At 33.6% G+C, this 11,210-nt stretch overlaps 1 pseudogene; it reads right to left on the reverse strand.

The window, feature by feature from the left end:
* Positions 1–5,501: 5,501 nt before the first annotated feature.
* On the reverse strand, positions 5,502–7,240 carry LOC149528365 (serine/threonine-protein kinase PEPKR2-like; annotated as a pseudogene).
* Positions 7,241–11,210: the final 3,970 nt, after the last annotated feature.

Genomic DNA, 11,210 nt, shown 5'->3' on the forward strand with positions numbered 1-11,210 from the left:
ATTATTTTGTGAGATGTATGAATGTATCTTTCCATGATCAGTAAATGTTAATGTTCATAACTATGTTCTTATAGTGTCACTTGACACTCGTGAATTGCATATACATTTTAGCATGCTAGTTAGGGTTATCTATGTAACCTTTGGACCTAAGTCGGACTAAGTTAGTGTCATTTTTGCTAATTTGTTTTTAATCAAGTTTAGTCACCCCTAATCCAATTTAGTGTTTAATCTGTATTTTTTGAGTTGTTGGATGGTCCTAAATTTTTCTAGCATTTGTTTGGCCCCAAATCAATTCCTAAGGCCTTAAAACATGAAATCTTTATACCCAAGGGGTATGGGTATGGGTTGGGGGTGTTTTACACCCCCTAAGCCCCTTTTATTGACTTTTGAGGTCACTCAAAAAGTTTACTTTTGTCTTTGTGCGAAAATTGAAAGTGGTTACCATGAGTTGCATAACCTCAACTCCACTTAGTGGTTAACCTTAGGATTGGTCGAGTTAGAAACTTCTAGATTTTTAGGTGAGTGGGGGGAGTTATTGCCCTTTTTGGTGGTTGAGTTTGGATATTATTTAGAGGCCCTTTTTGGAGTAGTTTTGGTGGTTACCCAATCTCTACTTTTAGAGGGAAGTCTTGGAAGATTGAAGGCAAGGAAGGAAAAGCTCTTCTCAAAATTGTTCATTTACCATAACCTCTTTGTGAAGGTAGGAGTTCTTCATCTCCTTTGTTCAGATTGTTCATGATTTTTTAATGCTTATGCTATTGGGATTGTTTATTGTATGCTTGTATGTATGTTGGGTATGTTGGGAAGGACTAAAACTTTCTTGAATGCTTTTCTTTCATGTTTTTGTTTGAATTTCGAAGTTTTCTTGTATGGGTGTTTTGGCATTACTCACCCTTGGATAGGGCAGAAGTGGCCAATTTTGGGAAAGGTCTTTTTAGTTGGACTCCAAAAGTGTAGAGTCTCTTCTCAGGACGAGAAGCGGGAGAGAGGGTAGGGTGTTATGGGTCCCTACCTATCAACATAGACCACGCATGAGTTTTGGCATGTAAGAATGGAAGAATAGAAGTTCTTGAGTTATGGCCCCGATTGGGCACCTGGTTTGGTGTTGTGTCTGACATCTCCTATTGGAAAAATCCACCTTTCCCTAGTTTTGATTCATTGTTGAATCCTATTGTGAAAACCTAGTATGAATATGAATGTTCGATTTTGTCTCCTTGTTATGCTAGTTTGTCACCTGGTCAGATTCTGGTCCCTCCACAATCTTAGCAATGTATTGCAGAAAATGATATGGATCCCTTGCTAAGGGACATGAAAGAAATTTATTTGATTGTTGTAATTTTGAAATTGGAATCCTATGAAAATTTTATTTTAATAACTTTGTTGTAATGGCAACGACACCAGGTTTTCTTCCTGGTTCTTTCCCGACTGAGCCTTTGAATCAGGTTGCCAATAAAATAGTGATTGAGTATTATTGCTTCTCATGAGTTTTCTTTGTAATTTTTTGATTATATGGATGCACATCATAAATAAGATGAAATGATGATGTTCAATTAGGAAAACTTCAAGTTTCATATATGTTGAAAACAAAAATTATGATTATGAATGTAGGTTCAGTTTTCGTGATTATTGGAAACAAAACAATTCTTGCATTGTTGTTAAAATGGATCATTCAAACTTTTGGTATATTTAGTTTGTAACTAGTCCTATTAGATTGATTTTTAAAAAAAGAAAAAGAAAATATAACCCCTCTTGGTAATATATCAACTTGAAAATCTATACTTAGCATAAATAAAGACCTTCAAAAAAATATATATCTATCCTAGAGCCAAAAAGGTCTCTGGATTTTGTATGGAGAAATGATTTATCCTTTTTTTTTCAATAGAGAATCTTTAAAGATTCTCCTAACTATGCTTCTTTGAATAAAATGAATAAACTAAAATTTGAATTATATATATATATATAAGGTAATTCAAAATATATTTTCCAAAAATCCTTTTACTTCTTACCTTTCCACTCACCAAGAAAACTTTTAAACTTAAAGTCTCCCCCTCCTTCCAAGGCGTTGATTGGAAAAGTGTCATCATGATGAGATGACATCACCCTGCCATGTCTCTCATTTTGGTCGTTACATGTGTTTGAGGAAAGTGGCTGCTTAAAGTTGCATTAAGTCAAACCTTCACATTCACCAATTTCCATTGGAAGGAGGCGCTAGTGTTTTGTTATGTTTTGTAGACTGCATTTGGTTTAATGCAAAACTGTCCCCTTGTCCTTGGATTGCCACCTCACACATCATTGGTTAGCACATGGTTATTTCGGGCAGGGTGCCATTGGGAAGTGCTTTTGAAGTGCTTGGTTAGCACATGGGGAGGGGACAACCCTTGGATTGAGTGCCCATGTGGGTGATTGGTGTGTGAGCACTTGGGAAGTGCTAAGGAGAGTGGGGTGGGAGAAATTTTAGTGAAGGGGTTTGGGGTACTTGTCTTATGCATGGTTAGAACAGGGGTTAAGTTTAGTGGTTAGTTGGGAGATGGGTTAGGTTAGGGAGGGTTAGTATTAAAGTAGGAAGTGGTGGGTAGTTAGTTTAAGTAATTGTTTAAGTTAAATGTTAGGAGTTTTAGATGGTTCATGGGGTTAGCTTAATAAATTAAGTTAATAATTTTTTCTTTTAGTTAGGAGTTAATGGTAGAATTTGTTAAGTTAGGATTTATTTAGTTTTGTTTTAGTCAAGTTTTATGTTAGTAGTTTAATTTATATATATTTTTAATGTTGGTTAATTTTTATATTTTTTACATGTTAATATTTATTATTGTTTTGTGTTTGTAGTTAGTATCATCTTATTAATAGAATTTATTTTATTATTGAGTTAGTAATAGTTATATTAGTAGAACGTGTTAATTTCTAGTTTTAGTTAATTATTAATTAGTTAACTTAAGTTTAAAATATTATTGTTTTATATTATTTAATCACTTTCGATTTATTTATGTGATAAGTACAAAGTAATTTAAATTAATGTTAGAATTGAAATTTATGTTTTGGTTAACTACATTGATTATTTAATAATAGTTAAGAGCTTTGTTAAGTAAATAAATTTATATGTTTCCTTAATATTAGTTAGTAATTATTATAAATTTAAAATGCTTAGTAAATTTAGTCAATAGAAAGTTAAATAGTTTAAAAGTTATGTAAGTTACTTAGTTTAGTTTTAGTTTATAAATATTAATTAGTTTTGATTAGATTAGTAAAATTTTTGGTTAAATGAAATAACGAAATCAAAATTTGATATGAATATTATGACGAATATTTACTATGGAAATGGATTACTTCTCATGATGTTAAACTTTTGATGAACGTAGTAAATCTGTTGTTGCAATTCAACTCTTAAACCTTAGTGAACTTTATTATTATTAAAATTATTATTAAAAAATAAATTGGTGTGTGTTTTTCCCCTCAAAATTTGGGCATGACAATGTCAATCGTAAAAAGATAAGCAGAGAGATTTCTAAAGTCTATTATGCAAAAATATTCTTCTAACACAAGACTTTATTTCTGTGTAATGGAGCTATTTTTGGCTTTTCAAGGACATGGAAACCGAATGAGGAGCAGCAACGGGGGAAGAATAATGATAATTGAAACCACCATAAATCAGGGGATTGACATTTAACAAATGATTGGTGTGATGAGTGTAGGAGAGTTATAGTGAAGTGGACATAGCAGCCAGAGTTGGGTAGCAAAATGCATACCTCACTAGACTATTATACTACAGACATGGAGCTTGCAGGGAGATGCAATAGTTTTGTGAAAGCCATGTCATATGAGTTGAAGCCATGGCCTTCGATCCAGTCCTCTCCTCTTGTTCCACAAATGGAGGCATTAAGGTTTAAACAAAAAAGAAACTTGCACAAACTTTCACCTCCGGCCTCTCGTATTCCTCCAACAAGTTTTATAGATCCTTGTTGGATTTGATCAAAACTAGTGTGTTAGAATCCTTGGTCAACAATTGGAACTTTTAGGCGATGCTTGAACCAAGGATCTTAGTCATTTTCGTTACAAGATCTGCGAAAGAAAATGGATCAGCCTAAAACATCATAGAGATACCATAGGTTGTAAAGCTCACATAAATTCGTACAAATTTCACTCATCCAAACCTACAAAGTTAATGCTTTGATCAAATACTTTGGTCTCCCCTCTGACGTGCCAGAGCTTCCCATCAATGAGACAAGGAAGAGTCTACCTGCCATAGCTATAGACAAATGATCTCCATCAAAGAGAGTGGTAGATGAGGAAATGAAATATTTGCCCAACTCATAAATTAAATTTGTTGTAGAGCTGAATAATATTCTTCACTTATCATTTTTCAGAGGTAGTGGCCATGAATAAACTTAATCTAGTACAACATTCACTCTCCTTCTCCACTCTCATTAAATATTAATGAAAATTTAAATATTAATGAAAATCACAAAGTGCGGTGGTTATTGTTTGCAGAAAATGACTCTTTAACATTTGTGCATTATTATCAGTTTTTTGTGGTGAATAGATTTTAAAAGAATTATTAACTATTTGACTCTTAAATGAATGCCAATTTTTTTAAAATTGTCAAAATATTTACAACCATGAATGCTTCCATTGTAGAAGTCTCTCATTCATTAGATTAGAATACTTTTTAAATTAAATTAATTTTGATATTTAATATTTTTTGAGAATTTTTTTGGCTCAATCTCAAAGAAAGAATACTTTGAGATAAAAATTTATGGAGAAATATGGAAGAAAAACATCCTTTTAAAACTACTTTTAACAAGTGATGGAACTAGATTATTTTCAAAAGAATGCTTTAGGATAAGACTTTATATAGAAATATATAGAACATCATATTCATAAATGTTTAAATAATCATTAAAAATTATAGTGAACAATAATAAAAAGAAATTGACATTTCTGATTAATAGCAATCTTGTTCTTTTTATTTTTTTATACACCTTTTACTTTTATTTTTCATAGCAGCCTTATCCTCAAAATTTAATAATAACATAATTTGATATTACCTTGTTATACTTTTTTTACAATATAGTACAATTTGTTATTATCTCTTAACACTAGTATGCTGCAGAACAATATGGTATTTATCTGTTAATCCAATTATATCCCAATAAAATAAAAGGAGACAATATCTCAATCATGACAGGCTTAATTCTCCTCCACTTAGTATCGCCACAAAATATGAATTTTCCAGTCATCAAATTCATTGAAAGTGTGACCAAACTGTCTCCACTTCAAAAAATCAGCTGTAGAATTAACCTCAAAGAATATCAGTATAATTAATTATTTTCCTTCAATGTACCATATACCTCATCATTTCCTAAAGTTAAAGTTAGCATTCTAGGACAAACTTGTTTACCATCACAGGTAAACTAGTTTTGATACATGCTACAGAAGTAATGGAAGAACATAACACAGAAGTAAACCTAACACAATGCTTCAACAAACCAGATTTCTTAGCACAATGATTAGCATGCTGTACACAGGGGCAATGTTGAATGTATAGGGTTCTACCCAATGTAAGGATAGGCAGTCACATTGAATCTGCTCTTTGTATGTTTAGATATTCTTATTTGTGAAATTGCAGCACACAGAACATCTACAAGATCTACATTTGTTTCTTGCATTTCAAAATCTCTCTCTGAAAGTGATAACAGAGCATGATCGACTGCATCAACAAGTGAAGACTGTAGATTCCTGCATATGCAATTCTTTTCTGGGCTTGAATTATCCGTCTCAAGCTTTCTCTCTGCCTTGTATGGAGACATCAACTTTGAATCCATAAAGAGCTCCATATCAAATTTTGTATAATACAAAATCCACGGATGGTCTGTAAAAGGAGACAATTGTATAAGAAAACTGTACAACAAATTGTTCAAATTTATAGTATAAACTGTGAACCTATATAAATAAACATAAACTGTGAACCTATATAAATAAACATACTCAAAACTTCATCTGGAGAGAGTCTCTTGTCAACATCCCTTGATAGCATCCTTGACAACAAATCCTTGGCCGGTTTAGAAATGGACATCCACTTTTCAGTTTCGAAATCCAACCACACATTTTTTATTTCCTCAAAAATTGCCTCTACAGAAGCCCCAGAAAATGGTGAGCTACCAATTAAGAGTCCATGGAGGAGGACTCTAGCAGCCCATACATCCACCTTTTCAGTATATTTCCCTGCTAAAAATTCAGGGGCAACATACGCTGGACTGCCCACCAATCATGATAAACTTTGCCCTGTTTTCAAAATAAACAAGATGTCAATAATCTTGCTAATTAACTTATTTCAATGAACACACAATCTGAATCTAGAAGAAGAAAAAAAATTACTACAATGAATTGTGGAAACACATGATTATTTCAAAGAGTTCAGATTTCATGAAAAGATAAGACCTAGAATTTATGAAATTAAAACAAAAAGAGCTAGAATTTATGAAATTTTGAATCCCATACCATTTGAAACATGTAGAGATAGGCCAAAATCAGATAGCTTCAATTATCCAAAATCAGATAGCTTCAATTATCCATCATCGGTGAAAAGAATATTCTTAGGTTTTATATCCCTGTGAATAACTCCCATCTCATGACAATGCTGAATGATGATAACCAACTGTTTGATTGACTCTGCAGCTTCCCTCTCTGAAAAATGTCTTTTTTGCATGCAATCAACCAATCGCCCCCCAGAGAAAATCTCCATTACAAGATGCAAACAATTTTCATCTTCGTACACTGAATGGAGTGTTACAATGTTAGGGTGTCCAGATAAGTGTTGCATGATTTCCACTTCCTTGTGTGCATTTTGTGCACAACTTTTGGGCAGAGTCTTACATGCCATGTCTTCTCCTGTGACCCTGTTCTTGCACAGAGTTACCACTCCGTATTTCCCTCTGCCCAAAATTGGGCCCATGATATAGTCAAATTCTATTTTGCGGTCTCTGATGATTTGTGTGGTTTCCTCTATGCAACCACATTTTCTCTTAATGCATCTTGGAGTTGTATCAGTCAAGAAGATCCCCCTTCTTGGAGTAGAAAGAGTTGCAACTGGTGCTGGATGATTGTGAGAAAAGCTCAATTGTTCTAGTGAAAATGGAGAGGCGGAGGATGAGGTTGATGCACCATCATCACATGAGCAGATCACCTGCTGTGATTCAATCCTATGTAGATCTATGTTGTTCATCCTCCTCTTCTTTACAGGAGTCATGCTTACCTTACAATTCCTGTCAGAAAGTCACAAAGAATGACGAGTTTCAATCTTTGATAGTTATTTAGAAATTTGTTCCTATTATCTTGGATGTTACAAAAACACAACCTAATTTATCGGTACCAACAAATTCAAACATAATGACAGCCTGCTAAATTAATCCAAAACTATATACACAATTTTTTGAATCATTCCTCTCAAAATATGGTGTATTAATCCAAACTGTGTATGAATACGATCAAAAAATTGCAATGGTATAACCAATAAGAAATGTTTTAACCTTAAGTTTAGTCTTCTTGGATGTTACAAACACACAGGCCAATTTTTCTATACCAACAAATTGAGATCAGAAATACTAAAAATTCACTAAACAGGGGAGAATCTAAACCCCAAAAAACTCTAGAAAACAAGAATACATTAATCTCAATCATTCTGATCAAAACACTTGTATAGAGTATTAATTCGCGCAAGACAACGTCTTTCTTGATCTAAACAGACTAAGAATTAATAATAATAATATTATTAATCTAAAAAATGGTTCAAAACCAAAACTCAAATCCCCAAATCAAGGAAAATACTATTTAAAAAGCGCATAAACCAAAATAAATATCTAATTAAATGAAAGAAAGTGATTAACCTTTACACTTCAACCTTTCACCAATTCTCTACAATTACAATACCACGGGGAAAGCTTTGTTGAACTTGCATGCAATTGTCTCTCTGAAATGAAGGCAGAAATTTGTTTAAACTGAGAAGAGGAAGAGAGACCGAAAGGGCTCCCTCCCCAAAGAAGAAGGCTGGACAGTGATTACTTTGATGAAGAAGCTGATCCAAGACTATAGAATAGTGTTCCTCCCCTTAGGAAGAAACAATGTCAAGGGTACAAACGAGACACTTTTGCTATGCATGGAAGGAATCCCATGGATAAGTGATGTCTCTAAAACCTACTCAACTGATTGAAGAACCTATCCCAAAGAACTATCCATCTCTACAACTGACGAAGAACCCTGTTGCAACTATTGGTCATAAGTATCCACAATCACTTCAACCTGTGAGGATTGATCATGTAGAGAATGAACAAGAGAGTTTGATGGAACCCTTATGACAACTGAAGAAGGTAATTCTACATCAAGAAGAAGAGGCAGATCATGAATACTATCCCCCAAATCTATCATTGAACCTGTATTTGGAAGATTGGAAGTACCTTGTTGTTTTGGACCTATCATTGTGGTGATGTATGCATGTGGACTGAACTAATGAAGTGACCTCTCATTGCAACTATTGATAGAACTCCACATGTCTGAATCTATTGAAGCACTATCACTGGAATCACTATCAATTTCCACACTATATGATGTGTGAAGAGGAGTAGAGGACAAGCTAGGAGAACTTTCCTCAAAGTATACATCCTTCTTCTCAAAAATTTGATGAGTCTCTGGATCTAGAAGTCTATATGCCTTCACAGCATCTTCATAACCAATGAAAATACAAGGTCGAGATGACTGTAACTTGCATCACCTGGAAAATCTATTTGCCCATGTAGGAAAACCAAAGACCCTGAAGTGTGTCACAATAGGTTTTCTAGCACACAATGCCTCAAAAGGAGTTTTTCCATCTAAGGTTGGATGAGGAAAATGATTAAGAATGTGAGTGGCACTAGAGATTGCTTTGACTTCTAATGATGGATCTAGAGACTTGGCATGAATCATGCAACTTGCCATAGATTTGAGAGATCTAATCCTCAATGTTGCAACATCTTTCTTATGTGGACTAAATGTTGAAGGAGTCTTAAGATCAATGCCCTCATGTCTACAAAAGTTCATAACTCTTCTATTCTCATACATGCTTCCATTGTCCATGTGTAGTACTTTGATGGCCTTTGTAGATTTTTGTTCTACATGAGCCTTGAAGTCTAGAAACTTGTCCAACACTTCATTCTTTTTATGAAGAAAGTAGACCCAAGTGAACCTTGAAAAGTCATCAACAAAGGTAAGTACATAGTGACCCTGGCTGAATGCAAAAGGACCTGCTAATACCATGTGAACCACTTGAAGAACACTTGTTGCTCTTGAAGACTTCCCTCTTTGTAACTTCCCCTCTAGATGCATATCCACTGAATCTATTGAACATTCACCCTTAGAAAAGTTGATTTGAGGTAGATCTTTCACCATGTGGTATGAGAAAAGTTGCTAAAGATAGCGATAGTCAAGATGACCATACCGCTCATGCCATAATTGCATGCTTGAATTGGATTGTGATAACAGGGCTTTTGAAGGAGACTAGGGTACAAAATGAGAGAAAGAGTACAACCTCTTGTTATGATTCACTTTCCCCACTGCAACCAAGGAATCATCTTTAAGACTATACATTTTACTGAGTCTGGAAGGAACTCAACTCTATGTCCATCTCCAAGGTGAATTATTTGGTAGGTTGAGAGGAGATTTGAACTTAGGTTTGGAACAAAGAATTTCGAGAGGCGAAAGAAAGAAAGCTTCAAACGTGACTGTGTTTTATAAAAGAATTAATACATGGCTACTTGTTATCATGCCTAATTCAACTACCACGTCCTCAGCTCATTGATGCCCTTCAATAATGGTGTTTACAAACAACACTTAATGAATATTTCATTTGAAAAATAAATAATTAAACAATAAAAATTAAAATGAAGTGAAAGGTAGGATGAAGTGGTTTTTTAACACCCTAATGGAAATTTTCACATTCAAAACTATCACAAAACACACGTTAGACAGCAGATTGCCCAATTCATTCCTCTGTTGACACAAATATTTGGAATGCACAGCTCATCACAAGCTGAGATGGGAGTAATTATTTTAGATAACAGTAATTATTTAGCCTTTCAAATTATGAAGTAATTATAGAAGAGTAAATTAATGGGAGAATAATTAATATTCTACAGCTTTTTTTCTTTTGATTCATAAGAGGTCAAAGTCAAGATTAATTAAGTAATTATTATTATTTATTAGGGTCAAATCTAAGTCTATAATGAGATATCTTTTTATTTGTATCATTTGAATTGAATTTATTATTTGTATCTTTCCAAAAAAACACTTTCTAATAGCTACTTTTTTTTACTTTCCATTTCAAATTATTCTAAAAAAAAATTGAGTTTTAAGTTCTAAACAGTTTATTTATTTATTTTTATTGGAAGAAGAATTAAGTCCCAACATTGGTGCCACAATATTTTATATAAAAAATACAATAGAAATCTTAAGACATGTTTGTATAAGTGTTGTATTAATCTCTAACCCTAATACAATTATGACACTCTCTTATAACCATAATGCCATAGTTAGGTTTAGAGTTTTGGCTACAATCTTATTTAGGAGTAGAGTTTATTGTTTGGGTTATGATAGGGTTAGAGTTAGGGTTGGGATTAGGCTTGATAATAAGGTTTAGGGTTAGGGTTACAATTATGGTTATGTAAGGGTTTACATATTGGTTAGTATTATGGTAAGAGCTATGATTTTGATTAGGGTTAGGGTTAATGTCAAGATTGGGAATATAGTTTATTTTATGGTTAAAAATTACAATTTTTATTTTGATTAGGGTTGGGATAATGGTTTAGGTCATGCTGAGGGTTAGCGTTGTGTTTACAATTTGGGTTATTGTTCACTATTTTAGCCCACATTTAGCCCAGAAGTGATATCTGATCTGAGAAATCTTTAGTGGGTTGGATTCATTGTAAAGGGATAACACGATTTTTTGAGTTGGATCTTGTGGGTCCACCATTAGCAAAGTTATGTCAATGTTGATTCATCCATGTGTGTCATCTCAGCTTCTATTGATCTGTTGGTGACATAGTTTTTTTGTGCATGATTGGTCCATGTACTTCCATGTTAGTAGTTGGCTAGGTCCAGGGTTTCATATGCATGCAAATGAGATCAACGATTGTCATGTCTTTGTGTTTAGCTCAGTGGAGTTTCAAAAAAACATGAGATGTTGCCACACA

Source organism: Cupressus sempervirens, chromosome 11 (assembly GCF_028749045.1).
Source record: "Cupressus sempervirens isolate cs-2001-9-10 chromosome 11, ASM2874904v1, whole genome shotgun sequence".
Classification (NCBI taxonomy): Eukaryota; Viridiplantae; Streptophyta; class Pinopsida; order Cupressales; family Cupressaceae; genus Cupressus; species Cupressus sempervirens.